The sequence below is a fragment of the Natrix helvetica genome (assembly GCF_964273705.1).
Source record: "Natrix helvetica genome assembly, chromosome: 1".
NCBI lineage: Eukaryota > Metazoa > Chordata > Lepidosauria > Squamata > Natricidae > Natrix > Natrix helvetica.
This window is the reverse complement of record NC_138548.1, coordinates 208,927,892-208,943,603: the sequence shown is the minus strand read 5'-3', so window position 1 is coordinate 208,943,603 and position 15,712 is coordinate 208,927,892. Positions and strand designations below refer to the sequence as shown.

Below are 15,712 nucleotides of genomic sequence, written 5' to 3'. Positions count from 1 at the left end.
GTTGAAGCTACAGGAACCTTGGAGGCAAGCGATCATGCAATATTGGAATTCAACATTATGCAGACAAAAGTAGTAGAACAAAGTCAAACTAGAGTCTTGGACTTTAAGAGAGTTAATTTCAATAAACTTAGAGAGAGCTTGGGAAGGATTTGATGGATGAGAATCCTCAAGGGAAAAACAACTCAAGAAGCTTGGGAAATTTTGAAAAGTGAGATTATAAAAGGCCAGTCTAATACCAATGAAAAAGAAGAAAAATAACAGTTCCTAAAAGAAACCAGTGAGGTGAGGAAAGCTAAGGCTCACAATGAAGAAAGGCTTGCCACAAAAGTAAAAAAATAACAAAAAAAGCTTCTTCCAATATGTTAAAAACAAGAAAAAAGTTAAGGAAACAATTGGTCCATTGCTGGGAGAAAGTGGCAAGAAGGTGACAAGCAACAGGGAGAAAGCAGAACTATTTAACTCATTTTTTGCATCTGTCTTTACACAAGGGGATAAAACAGTCCAACCTATCAAAAACACCACCACAAAAATCAGATTAGGAACACAAGTTGAAATAGGGAACAAAATGGTAAATGAGCACCTGTCTACCCTAGACGAGTTCAAAGCACCAGGACCGGATGGATTACACCCCAGGGTTCTGAAGGAACTGGCAGACGAGGTCTCAGAACCACTGAACTATATCTTTCAGAGATCCTGGAGCACTGGGGAACTGCCAGAGAACTGGAAAATAGCTGATGTTGTTCCCATCTTTAAAAAGAAAAAAAAAATAGATCCAGGAAACTATAGACCTATCAGCCTGACCTCAATACCAGGAAAGATTCTGGAAAAGATAATCAAGCAATGAATTAGCGAACACCTAGAAGTAAACAAAGTAATAGCCAAAAGCCAACATGGCTTTGTCAAAAACAGATCATGCCAGACTAATCTTATTGCATTCTTTGACAAAGTGACAAAATTAGTGGACCAGAGGAATGCCGTCGATATAGTTTACTTGGATTTCAGTAAGGCATTTGATAAGGTAGACCATAACCTACTACTAGATAAAGTAGAAGAATGTGAGTTGGACAGCATCACCACCAGATGGATTCATAACTGGCTGACCCACCGCACTCAGAGTGTAGTCCTCAATGGAACTGCATCGACATGGAGGGAAGTATGTAGTGGAGTACCCCAAGGCTCTGTTTTAGGCCCAGTACTCTTCAACATCTTCATCAATGATTTGGATGAGGGAATAAATGGGGAACCCGTCAAATTTGCAGATGACACCAAGCTGGCAGGAATAGCCAACACTCCAGAAGATAGGCCTAAGATACAGAAGGATCTTGACAAACTTGAACATTGGGCACTATCTAATAAAATGAGATGCGGTTCTGCGACCAGTGGATCTGGGGATCGTGCGCCCGCAGCCAAGCCAAGCCCAACACCATGGGGAAATGCAGACCCGAAGCCACGTAAAATTGAATGGCCTCCTCATGCTCCCCGAGGATCAGGCACAAAGGCTGCGTGGCGTTCTTGATGGGCCCAGACAGAAGCACCCGGCCGTCAATGGTCTCCACTCGCATCGGAGGGTCTACCGGGCACAGAGGGACGTGATATTTCGTGACAAACGCTGCATCCATAAAATTCGTGGTAGCCCCGGAATCGACCAAGGCATGGGCTGGAATTCCCTGCGGACTACCCGACAAGAGAATGTGCGCTGCAAGAATCAGATGTCGTGGAGGCCCCTCCGCCTCTGTTCCGGCCTGTGCCCGACCTGAAGTCTCCCTCAGATTGGGCCCCGCCCGTTTCCTGACACGTTGCTGAGGGGAGGCCGCAGTCCGCACAGCCCCCCTACCCTTTTTGGGGCAAACCAAAGCCAAGTGTCCAAAATCCCCACAGTAGAAACACAACCCCCCTGCACGCCGTCTGTCCATCTCCGTGCGCAACAAGCGGGGTTTGGCGGCACCCAACTCCATGGGCTCCTCCCGTGCAACTGCAGTCTCGTGAGGGACCGGCACCCTACTGGTCTCCTGGGACACGCGGCGAGGCCTCCGCCTCTGCAGCCAGGCGTCTATCCGGAGGCACAAATGAACCAACGCGTTGAACGTTGGAGGCCTGTCCACACTCACAAGCTCGTCCTGCAGGCCATCTGATAGGCCGTCCTGGAAAGTGTCCATAAGGGCTGGCTCATTCCAAGCAGAGTCCTGACTAAGCAGCCGGAATTCGCTGACATAATCCTGCAAAGAACCATGCCCTTGGTGCAACTCTTTCAGGAGTCTGGTGGCTGTTTCCCCCTTAATGGGATCTTCAAACATCAGCCGGAGATGGTTACAAAAACCCTGAAAATTGTCCAGCAGGGGGCTCGGTTGGGAGAGCAATGGAGTGGCCCACCTCGCTGCTGTGCCTGAGAGCAAGCTGATGATAAATCCCACCTTCGTCCGGTCAGTGGGAAAGTCCTCCGCTCTCAAGCTGATAAACAGCTGGCATTGGCCCAGGAACGCTGCAAACATTGCTTGTTTGCCATCAAACTTGTCTGGTGTAGCCACTGGACATTTCCTCCTTGGCTGGAGGGGGTTTGCAAGCCCCTGGAGCTGAGAGACCTGACCAGCCAGCAAAGCAATCAGTTGAGCCAACTGGGCCGTCTCAGCTTGTAGGTGCTCCATTGCAACTTAATGGAGTTTTGTTTGGGGCAGGAATCAATCTGTTCTGACCCCCTCCTCTTGTATACCAAGACACTCCGACACAAAGTCTCTTCAAAGATGTTTATTGACATACAGGTTCCACCTTGGCAGCAATCCAGCCTGCCAAGGTCAAGATAGCACTCTGGGCAGCAATCCAGCTACAGCGACACCCCTTGGCAGCAATCCAGCTACCAAGCTCCAGATAATCACCTTAGCAGCCAAGGTCCAGGGAACAGATTGACAGTAATCCAGGTAAAACCTTTAGCAGCAATCCAGCCTGCCAAAGTACGACACAGATCTGAGCTTCTCCAACTCCAATGATCAGTTGATTCCTGCAAAGGGTGTGTCCACAAGCAGTCCCTTTATAGTCTGGAGAGGAGTCTAATGATCAGCAGCTGAGAGCCATTACCTCCGGTAATTGCTCAATTGCTCCTTACGCCGGGTAGGACGTCGGTAACGAGCATCTAATAGCTCACTGCTGTCTGACTCACTGTCCTGTGACTCCTCCCCACTGCTCCAAGGCATGACATCAGGAGCCCCCTTCCTTTGGCTTTCACCACTGCTCCATGCCTCAGGTGCCCCCTGGTGGCCAACCAGCCTCTCTGCGCCCTGCTCAGCGTCAGAACCCTGTCCAGGGTCCCCCACCTCCTCTTGAGCCGACTCAGAGGACACCTCGCTGTCGGAGTCTGGTGGCAGCGGCACCGGCACCGGCTGGGCCACAACACAAGGGGTTCTCTGCCCATTTGCTGGGTGGGTGTGGCCATGGTGGGTGTGACCTAGTCAGCCTCCTGCACCATGGTATGGGGGTCGTTTTCGCTCTCCCTGGGCTCCGCCTGGGAGCCCATGGAGCAATAGCTCCATGAGGCTCTGGGAGATCCCCGGGGCAACGGAGATGCCAAATTGTAACCGGTGGCAGTGGAAAGCCCCACGGTGAGTGACGATGGTCTGGGCAGCGGTGGCCTCGTCATCCATCGGGAGCTGCTGATAGGTCTGCACCATATCCAGTTTGGCAAATATGCAGCCCTGCCCTAAAGAGTGGAGCAGGTGTTGCACAACCAGAACTGGATATGGATTTGCCTGGAGACCGAGGTTGATGGTCAACTTATAGTCGGCGCAGATTCTGATAGACCCATCGGCCTTAACAGGGATCACTATGGGGGTCTCCCATTTGGAATGGTCGACAGGCTCCAGGACTCCCTGCGGCAACAACTTATCCAGTTCGGCATCAACCTTCGGCCTCAAGGCAAATGGCACCCTGCAAGCCTTGCGCCTAATAGGGGCAACCTGGGGATCTAAGTTGAAAGAAATAGGGGAACCCTTATATTCACCTAAAGTGCCGTCAAAGACATCGGCGAACTCAGAGATGACGTCTTCGAAGGTAGATGGTATGTCAGAGGTTTGATGGACTCCCACATGTGGCCCACGGGCTTTGGGTTGGACCCGACTGTTGTAAACTATGCAGGCAGTCCCGAAAAAAATTCTGGGAAGAAACTATTGCAATCAGCTGGATATTTTCATTCCAAAGTTCAAAAGACAAGATTTACTGGGCAGGCTTCCAAGGTAATCATGTACAGGAATGCAACTTTAAATACATTTTCATGACTCAAGCTTAAATTATTTGAAGGTCTCTCATGTTACTTCTTCTAATATTATTGAGCTGAAAGCAGTATTTTTTTTGTAAGTCTTCCACAGAATCCTCAGGTACATGTTTACCAATTATAAAGACATTCCGTTCTGTTTAAGGCAACAGGCTAGAAAGGAGGGAACTGTGAATTCATGAAAGTCTGCTGGGTGACTTTGGGCCAATCACTCCTCTCTCAGCCCAACTCATCTCACAAGGTTGTGGTTTTGGGGAAAACAGGAGGAGGAAGGTGTGTTTGCCACCATGAGTTATTTGTAAAAATAATAAAGGCAGAAGAGAAATAAATAAATAAAATAAAATAAATGTCAACCTTGTCAGCAATTTCCCCTTGAGGGATCAACCTATTGTCCTTAATCACCAGCCTTTCCTATGTGAAACTTGTCGGTTGCTATCCCAATTTCTCCATTTTTATGCTTGATCAAACAAGCCCGTTCTTCCCACTTTGCCATCTTTACATATTGTTTTTGGGCCAGGTGACACACACAGAGTACTCAGATCAACATAGTCATCATCCTAAATAATTTGCACCCAGTGATGAGTTTCGGTTGGATAGATTCTTTCCTCAGTCAAAGATTCAATCCTGGTGCATTGCTTAAAGCACCTGGGTGAGACTTCCTTTCAAATTGGCAATATATGATCTTTCATCATGGCAACTTCTTGCCAAAAAGTGAAAGAACAGATGCCAGAATAGAGAACTGAGTACATCAATCGTGCCGTGCATTACCAACTTATAACATTGGAGCCATTATGTTTCATTCAGCTCTCCTATAGTGTATTTAAATACTCCTTTCAAGAACTTAGCAGCGATCGCAGCGAATGTACAGATTTCTATATACGGTATGTTTTGCATGAATTAATTTTGTGCTCAGAATCCCCAAAGAGAGAGATATGACTCAATCGTCAAGGACAAATCGCTAAAAAGCAGCAGCTCCCAGGAGAAGCAATATTATCCCTCAGATTATTTGCTTATACAAAAGCAGGAAACATTTGCAATCTCAGTGGCGGCACACAGAAGGAGACAAATGAAAGAAAGTCAAATGAAGGTTTTACAGAGGATATGGCTGTTTTAATGCTTTAAGGAAGAGTATTTCCCTTGTGCCAAAGCAATTTTTCACTCCCCTCCCCCTTTAAATACGTTGAATAACCCTGTGATGGCGAATCTATGGCACATGTGCCAGAAGTGGCACCCAGAGCCATCTTTCTGGGCATACTAGCTGTCGACTGTTGCTCTTCTGGGTTCCGCATGGAAGTGCCGAAAACCAGAAGAGCAGCTTCCGGGCGTGCATGTGCGCACTGGGAAGCTGAGATTCTGGTTTTTGATGTGAGCATCCGTGCTGGCCAGCTGGTCTTTGTGCATGCACACACGCATGCCAGAAACTGGAAGCTCAGCTTCCCAGCGTGCACATGCGGACTAAGGAACTGCCCTTCTGATTTCTGGCAGTCCCAAGTGTGTGTGCCAGGGAGCTGCTCTTCTAGTTTTCAGCATTCCCCCACACTCACGCACTCCCGTTTCGGCACTTGGTGCAGAAAAGGTTCACCAACTCTGGAATAACTTGTTACTGATATTAACAGATAATACTAAACATCCTGGCAGATCAAACACTTTTACGTAACCATTTAGAATTTTCCAGCCTCACATCTCACCAAAACTAGGATTACACTCCCATAATTTCTGCCTAGTGAAACACAAGGCTCTGGCTTCACCTTTATTTAATAGAATTTCTCTGAGTTTCATTAGGCAACATAAGCACAATGCAGTATTTTTATTTATTCATTCCATTTCTATAGCCGCCTATCTCAGACAGTGACTACGGGAGGCTTACAATTCAAAAAATACATTTCAATTAAAACACTAAAACATTTTAAAACAACGAAAAACAATAAAAACATCCAAAGTAAATATACATAGCAGCCGAGTTACTTGATCAGTTAGCAATAAAGTCAGGAAATGAGGTGCTGGACACATTCAGGACTCCAGGCTTGGGAACACAGCTAGATTTTTAGGAGCTTACAAAAGGCTAACAGGGTTTGGGCCAGTCTAATTTGTGAAGGAAGGAGGTTCTATAGAGCAGGGGCCACTGCAGGAAAACTGCTCTAGTTTAGTCAGGCAACAGTCTGTGGCTAATAGGATCTGCAGCATGCCCATTCTGCTAGGTTGAGTTGGATGGGTAGAGACTCTTGGAAAAAGACAATCCAGTGGTGGGATGGATTCAAATTTTTTACTACTGGTTCTGTGGGCTTGGCTTGGTGGGCATGGTGTGGCTTGGTGGGCGTGGCTTGGTGGGCGTGGCAGGGAAGGATACTGCAAAATCCCCATTCCCTCCCGACCAGCTGGGACTTCGGAGGCAGAGAATAGATGGGGGCAGGGCCAGTCAGAGGTGGCATTTACCGGTTCTCCAAACTACTCAAAATTTCCGCTACCGGTTCTCTAGAACTGGTCAGAACCTGCTGAATACCACCTGGATCATGCAAACATTCAGAGGAGAAGCGACCCTAAATTTTGAAAATTTGGAACTCATCTGCAATTGGATGCCATTCAGAGGCCAACTTTCTCCACCCATATTCTTCTAACAGGATGCATAACTCTGCAGAGCAGCTTATTTCATCACCCTATTTCTGTTAGCAAAATACTTGCTGAGAAATGCTCAAAATTTCTGCTACCAGAAATACCACCTCTGAGAGTCCCCAGCCATGTAGGGCTTTAAAGGAGACATCCAGCACCTTGAATTGCACCAAGAAACATGCCAGTAACCCATACAGCTCGCGCACGTATATCTAGCAGCATTTACAATTTTGAACTCTATTCTTAGACTTTCACTCTACTCTTAGGGACAAATGGTGATCAGCTACCCAAAGTTGAGCAATAACAACTCTTAGATGTCCAGAGCTGCACATGCCCGACACTGACTGTGGAACACATTTGCGGCTGTGTTCTGCACCAGTTAAGGTTTCCAAGTCCTCTTCAGGGGAAGCCCCACATATAGCATCTTGCAGTAATCTAAACAAGAGGTTACAAGGGCATGAGGTACTGTGAGCAGGGTCTCCTGATGTAACTGGCATACCACCCAAAGGTATGCAAAGTTTCTCCTAGCCAGGGCAGCAACCTGTTCTTTGACCAGGAGCTGCGAGTCTAGGAGGACCTCCAGATTGCACACCGGGTCTGTCTGGGGTAGTGTAACCCCATCCAGAACTAAAGATGGAAGAACCTTGGATCCAAAGATTCCAAATATTCACAGCCACTTTGCCTTGCTAGGATTGAATTGGACCCCAACAGCCTTCAGAAACTGGGATAGGATGTCATCTGTGTGTCATCTGTATATTGATGATATCTCACCCCAAACCAATAGATCGCTTCACTTAAATAGAAGGGAAGAGTGACCCAAACTCCAAGGTACCCCCCAAAGTAGGGGCCATGGGTTGAATCTCTATCAACACCAACTGGAACTGGCCCCAGAGAAAGGAGGAGAACCAGCACAATACAGGGCTGCCCACTCCCAATTCCCGAAACCAGCCCAGAAGGATCCTATGGTTGATGATATCGAACACCTCTAAAAGATCAAGAAGAGCCAAGATGGATGCCCTACCTCCATCGCCCTCCTGCCAAAGGTTATCCATGAGTGTGATCAATGATGTCTCAGTCCCAAACTGAGGGTTTCACCAAGGTTCAGGGTGATCTGAACCCTGACTGAAAGGTAGATAATCTGGTTTATCCAGGGTTCTTTGAAGGTGCCATGGGACCTCTCTCTCTCTCCACCACTTCCCTAGAAAGGGAATATTGGAGACTGAGCAAAAGCTGTTGAGACTATCTGGGTTGAACGATGGTCCTTTGAGCAACGGATGCACCAATGCCTCTTAAAGAGCTGGCAGGATCACCCCCTTTCTCAAGGAGGAGTTAACTACCATCCAGACACACTTATACATCCTGTCCTACGCAACTTTACTTAGCCAGAAGAGGTGTGGATGTAATATACAAGTGGCTGAATTAGTAGATGAGAGGCCCCTATCCACTTTATCAGGTGTCAAACAGTGGTGGGATTCAAAAAATTTTACTACTGGTTTGGTGGGTGTGGCATGGTGGGCATGGCAGGAGAAGGAAGTGTAAAATCTCCATTCCCTCCCCATTCCAGAGGAAGGTTACTGCAAAATCCCCATTTCCCTCCCGATCAGCTAGGACTCGGGAGGCAGAGAATAGATGGGGGCAGGGCCAGAGGTGGCATTTACCGGTTCTCTGAACTACTCAAAATTTCTGCTACTGGTTCTCCAGAACTGGTCAGAACCTGATGAATACCACTTCTATTGTCAAAGTCTTCCCAGATCACCTTGCAAGATATAGTCGCTGCCACCTCCATAGTCTGCTGGAATCTAACACAATGAATACACCAACACAAACTGGCCCCAGCGGAAGGAAGAATTGTCTGCCAGATGCACACCATATTCCTCAAAGATACCCTTTAGGTAAACTTTGATATTACTCTCTCAGATGAGGGATCAGGTAATCCAAAACAGACCTGATGGACGACTATTCACAGATGCAATAAGGGACAGAGAAATTGTTAGATCAGGTAATGGACAGGCACACACAGGCTAACGGTAACAACAGCTCTTTATTGCAACTGAACAAGTATGAACAATCCAGTGACGGTTGAGTCTGACAGCAGCCCTTTTATAGGGAGCCGTCAGACCCTTTGACCAATGAGATTAAACCTCTGTTCCCGCCGGAAGAGAGGACCTTGGTGGAAACCATAACTGAAGCTAGTATCTAACAGAAATAGTTACATTTCACTACACTTACAGCCACTAGATAGGCCCCATTAGTGACTCATTATTCAGTCATCCATCTTGCCTTTATCAGTGACACTCTAGGCATCTCTTAGCCCTTTTAAGTTCCCTCAGTTCCATCATATACCACAGGGAGCATAGAGAACCCTGGGCATGGAGAGGCCACTCGGGCACAATCCTATGTAAAGTACCTGCCCGTCTTTCCAGAAAAGATTGCAATGCTAGGTGGGGCTGCAAAGGGAATGGCAATGGGGAAGTTTGTCAGTTTGCCCTCTGGTGGAAGGGTGCTTTGTGACTGAGTATGGCACTCATTTTGTGAAAGTGCCCAGGACTTGCTCCCCAAATGTCAAATCAGCCCATAGTCCCCAAACATGGCTTATATCTGGCAGGGCTAGGGTGCACAGGGAAAGGAGGACACAGACAATTAGAAAGGAGGGGAAATGATGTGAAAGAAGGATATGCTGTTTAATTTTCTTGGCATCCATGACACAAACGTACCTGAAAACCTGCTAAAAATGTACTTTGGCTTGGTTCCCCTCGCACATATGTGCTAGTCATTCCCGACTCTAGGGGGTGGCACTCATCTCCATTTCAAAGGCAAAGAGCCAGCGCTGTCTGAAGACGTCTCCATGGTCATGTGGCCGGCATGACTAGACGCTAAAGGTGCACGGAATGCTGTTACCTTCCCACCAAAGGTGGTTCCTATTTTTCTACTTGCATTTTTACATGCTTTCGGACTGCTAGGTTGGCAGAAGCTGGGACAAGTAATGGGAGCTCACTCCGTTACGCGCAGAGGTGGGTTCCTGCCAGTTCTAACCTCTTCTGTAGAAGAGGTTCCACAAATCTATTGTGCCTTTTAGAACCGGTTCCAACTCCCTCCGCCCGCCCGTCCACACCACGCTTGCCCCACCTGCCGCTCACTGATTGGCTGGCTCACTAATTGTCCACCTCTAAGAGTCCTATCTAAACCATAAAGTCTTAAAGCTGTCAAGTTTGAACATCCCTGGGTTTTTTTTTCTAAAGGGTTAGGGACGCAAGGGACTTGTAACTTGACAGCTTTAAGACTTGCACACTTCAATGCCAGAGTTCTTGAGCCAACATGACTGAAGGAGGAATTCTGGGAGTTGAAGTCCACAAGTCTTAAAGCTGTCAAGTTTGAACACCCCTGGGGTTTTTTTTCCTAAAAGGTTTGGGGTGCAAGGGTCTTGTAACTTGACAGCTTTAAGATTTGCGTGGTTCAAATGCCAGTTTCTGAGCCAACATTTTGGTTGCTAAACAACAGCGTTGTTAAGTGAGTTTCACCACATGTTGCAAGTTGACCATGCCCACCTAGTCACATGACTGCCAAGCCACTCCCACTCGGTCACATGGCCAGCAAGCCACTCCCACAAAGCAGGCCACATCTACAGAAGAGGTTCTAACAAATTTTGAAACCCACCACTGGTTACGTGGTACTAGGGATTTGAACCACCAAACTGCCGACCTTTCTGATCAACAAGCTCAGCATCTTAGCCACTGAGCCACCACATCCCTTGGCTTGCATACTCACCAAAAATGAGTTTTTCAATTGTAGGAATGTGTCTGGTAAAAGGCAAAAAGCCTTCAGAGATTGTCATAGAACTGAGCTTGCTAACTTGCTATTAGTATTTATTAGAGTGATATAGAAACTGCTCAGGAAAAGATACTCGAAAACATAGACAATTTTTGATTTAAAGAAGATGAGGAAGATGTTTGGCAAAATGAACATGTCCTCCTTTTGCCAAACATCTGTAAGTTTAGGCAGGATAGCATGCTGGGTCTTCTTAGTGTAACAGTGTAACTATCTGGATCTAGTTTAAAGTAATGATTATATTCATTATAATGTGTGTGTGACCCTGGAGAGTCAGATGGCCTTCCAGAAAGCCTTGAAGTTTTTCCTCCAAGAATCGGGCATGAGAAGTTAATAGAGCCTGCCATGTGCATGTTTGTTTATGTTGTTTTTAGATATTTAAGAGATCTCATCCCGTCTTTTTAAAATGGGTTTTGTTTATTGGTGTGTTTTTTTTTAAGTTTCTCTTCATTCCCCAGAGTTCCATTGGTTGCATGGATAGCCTATTAATATGGGGAAGGAATGCTTTGTATCTTCTAGTCCTAATACAGAGATGGGCAAGAGTTTGTAGCCAGCAGCTGAAGGCCATAGAGAGAGTGCTGGGAATCAGTTCTCAAAGCTTCACTTATCCTTCCTGTAAGATAGCCGAAGGACAAGGCAGGACTCGGTCTGAGACAACTTTAACAGCGTTTATTAGAACAGGTTAACTGTAACTACAAAACAGGCTAGGTTCAGCACCTTCTCTGCTTGACAGCTATTTATACGGAGCTGTCAAGCAGGGCAGCCAATGGAAATAGCCTGAACAGCCCGCACTCAGCCAAGCCGCGACTTGGCTGTTGCTAGCTGTCAGGCAAGAATAGAACACTCCTTCCCCCCCCCCCAGCGAGGCGCCTGCGCAAGAGTTGCGCAAGCGTAATCGCGAAGATAGGCAGGGCGACGCCGGATCCGCCCGGAACACCTCAGTTGAGGGTAAGTCGCCGGCGGAGGAGGCTGTGCCCGTGGAAGCTCCTCCCTGAAGGGAGTGGAGCTCCGGGTGTCGTCATCGGGGCCTGGTCTGGAAGGCGGAGCCTGCAACCCAGGTAGGATTGGTGAGGGGGCGTGGCCGTTGGAGGCGGGCTTGAGTGCGACTGCTGGAGGGTGGCGTCGGAGCAGGAGAGGCCTGATTGTGGGAAGGCCTGCGGAGAGGGGAACCAGGAGGGGCGTGTCTGGGAAAGCATGGCCCCTGAAGCAGCGGCCGGCAGGCGGCGGCCAGCGATGCAAAGCCCTGGTGGAAATGGGGCTCGCTTGGAGTTGAGGCCGCTGGTGGTGGACTGCCGGAGGTCGGCTGCAGAACGGCAGTGGACGGCCTCGATGGATCAGTTTGAGGGGACGTCTCCGGCGGTAGGCGGCGCCTTAATTGATCCACATGGCACCGCCATTCAGTGCCATCGGGTAGGTGGACCCTGTAAGAACAGGGACAAGTTATGGAGGTGACGGTGGCAGGCACCCACCTGGGATCCCCTGAGTAAGACCTGGCCCAGACAAGGTCCCCAACCCAGAAGCTACAGGGAGGGGGTCCCAGGTTGCCAAGCTGTTCCCCAGAATAGAGCGGGTGCAATCTATCCAGGGTGGTCCGCAGGCACCGGCCCATCAGCAGCTCCGCTGGGGATTTTCCAGAGATGGGGCAAGGGGTGGAATGCTGACCCAAAAGGTAAGCAGCCACCCTTGCAGGCCAGTCGCCCCAGTCCATCCTGTCCAAGGCCTCCTTGGCAGAGCAGACAGTGTGTTCCTGTTTCCTTTTATGTCATACGACAGTAATAGCTAACCTTTTTGTTGCCGCATGCTGAAAGCACCTGCACGTGCCAGCATCCATAATGCAATGCGTGTGCAACCCCCCCTGTGCCCTGCGCTCCACACATGCGCCCTGCCCCCCCTCTTTTGCCCATTTTCGGCTTCCATGTTGGTGCGGGAGGCTTTCCAAGTCCAAAACAGGGCGGGTGGGGGACTCGTGTGGTGCCACGGTGTCCCATTTTGGGCCTGGAAGGCCTTTTGCACCAACCTGGAAGCCAAAATGGGGCACGGGGCGCTCGTTTTGCATTTTGCATGCGCTGCACAAGGCCCCAAAATGCAAAACAAGTGCCCTCAATGCATGTGCCCCAGACTCTGTGCATGTGCACACATGTGCCCCATATGCACCCTACATGCGCCCTGCATGCACCCCACTCCCTTTGCTTGCATGGCAGAGACCCAAAGACCAGCTGGCTAGTGGGAGGTGCACGCACATGCACGGTGGAGCTGGGCTGGGGCAACAGCTGGCGTGCCCGCAGAGAGGGCCATAGGTTTGCCATCATGATGATAAAGTAGGGTAAGTTCTTCCATGATAATGGGAAGCTTCTTGAATTATACTACTGAAGTCATTATGTTTGCTGTGCTGGTGCAGTGTGGAGGTAACTCATCAGTGAGCTTAAATATGCTCTTCAATTGTTTTTTCTTCTGCTAAATGTGCAATGCAGAAAACAAAGAGCAACAATCTGAATCGGGCTTAGTACTAACTGGGCTCCAGATATTCAGATGGCCACAAGATAGCAGTAAAGAGAAGCAGAAAACTATAATCTCCTTCTTAAATTGTGTATATGTCATCTGCATATAGTACAGAAATAGAGTTCAAGGTTATCTGCTAGTCTTGGAGAATAAGAGATTGAATTGAATCAGGTTCACAATTATTTAAATGCTGATCTATTGATTATATGCTATTTGGTCTGTGTTGATTTGTAGCAACCGCCTTCTGCGGGATAATTATCCCAGTTCTCTTGGTATTCCATTGATGCAGCTATCGCTGTTGTAATTGAGTCTGATCATTGCGCTGTTCGTTGTCCCCTTCACCCACTTTTTAAAAATACAACTTTATTAAATCTCAACAAAAAATAAAATGCAAAATAACAAAAATAGGTGGGTGGGATTCAAAAGGGGAAAAGGCTAAAAAGTGAAACAAAGGGGGGGAGGAAAGGGAGGATAGACAATATATGTGTGTTTCTGCATATGTTTATACATGCACATGTGCACACATGTGCGCATGCACGCAAATACACACACGCACGCACACATATAAAATGGAAAGGACAGGCTTCTAACTTTCCTTAGTACAGATACAAATATATAACCAGACAATCTTTTACTCTAAGTTAAACATTTCTCTTTCATTTTTTCCCAGCATTAAAGGACTTTTCAAGGCAGATGGGACGTCACATCGTGTCTGCAAAATATGATATCTTGAGTCTGATCATTTATGTCTCGAGTGAGAACTCTGAATTAATTTGTTCTATGATCCATTTGTTAGTGAGTTTGACTATCCATGAGTTTTCTCTCATACCAAAGTGTCAATACTCTTCCTATTTTGCTTTTTTGAAAATATCTGTGGACTGTCCAAGAGAAAATAGTTGCCTGCACATTTCTGATCTTTGTAAGTATAATCATGTTATGACATAATGAATTAGGATCATGCATCAATCACAGGGGACATGAAGCCATCATTTGTCAACAACACTCAATTAGCTGTGGCTTGTACTGACTGAACTGGTACACTGTCTTCACAGATTTCTGCATTTCCTTCCTTCTTAGGGAGGTGGAGAAAGTCTTAAATATTTGCTGCTTAATGATCTGAAACTTCATCCAGATCAGATAGCCTGAAGAAGTCAACCTAAGAATAAAATTAAGGGGAAAGGTATCTAGAAAAGTAGATTGCATTGTTGAGAAATTGCTGTCTCACAGTATTGTGCCAGTTTCTGGTCCAGCATTTTGGCATTGATAGCCTGGGGTGATTATTGTTATTATCTAAATAAATAATTTTGTGATGAACGGTTAATATTATCTCACCAAACTATTCCTTGGAAAGAAATTATTCATCTATTAATTAATGCCTTAAGTCAGGGGTGTCCAAACTTGGGAACTTTAAGACTTGTGGACTTCAACTCCCAGAATTCCCCAGCCTGGCTGGGGAATTCTGGGAGTTGAAGTCCACAAGTCTTAAAGTTCCCAAGTTTGGACACCCCTGACTTAAGTCAAGTTGATGCCTAGATAGAATAGACTACTGTATTGTGTTTTTTATGGGCAGCTTTGAAAATAGCCCAGAAATGTCATTTTTGTTTATTTAGATACATGAAGATTAGAGTATCAATCAGTGTTCCAAGCAGAATTATGATTCAGTTTAAACACTAATGCAAAAGACTCAAAATTACTGAAAAGGAATGCACAAAAACGTTCAGAAAATTTTGAAAATAAAACAAATTAAAACCACAAAAAATATTTTAATCAGGTATGATCCCAGAGAATATAAATGAAAAGCACCACAATTTACTAAGATGTGTACTGACAGTGGTGGTGAAAATCAACTTAGCGCAATACTGGAAAATGGAAACCTACAGAATTAGGAGAGTAAAATTGAAGAATATGCAGCAATGGAAAAGTTGGCTGTGTATATTCACAGTAAAAATCTAGCTAAACTCAAGCAGGATTTTTTCATTACATATAACATACCATGCAGCAAAGCAAGCTAAGTGTCATGTAGAATATGGTTTTGGAAGAAAAAGAGAAACTGTTTAAAGATATTTATCGCCTAGTCCAGTCATTAGCTCACAGCTGAAACAGTGGACAGCAGAACTAAATGACCAGCATAAGATCAGAAAAATAATGACAATGAATCATGCCCTTCATCAATGCAGCAATATTGATAGACTCTCCTTATCAAGGAGCCTATATGGCCATGGAATACTGCAAATATACCAAGCAATTGAAGAAGAAACAAGGACATTGAAAAAATATTTGAAGGATAGTGAGAGAGATGAAGCTACACTGAAAACTATATTCAAGCTATTACATCATGAAGACTTATTTAATATAGCACTGGAGAGACAAAAAAAGACATTGCAAAGTATTATAAGGCCGGAAGAAAGAAAGAAAGAAAGAAAGAAAGAAAGAAAGAAAGAAAGAAAGAAAGAAAGAAAGAAAGGAAGGAAGGAAGGAAGGAAGGAAGGAAGGAAGGAAGGAAGGGAAAGAAAGAAAGAAAGA

The 15,712-nt window shown here is 46.3% G+C and overlaps 1 long non-coding RNA gene across 1 annotated transcript in view; it reads left to right on the top strand.

Annotated features, from left to right (window-relative positions):
- LOC309382666 overlaps nt 1–14,457 on the top strand; it is a 54,232-nt gene extending 39,775 nt beyond the window's left edge. Inside the window, exon 3 of the long non-coding RNA XR_014173694.1 lies at nt 13,860–14,457. This is a non-coding gene — a long non-coding RNA (uncharacterized lncRNA). The remainder of the gene's footprint in view (nt 1–13,859) is intronic.
- Nucleotides 14,458–15,712: the final 1,255 nt, after the last annotated feature.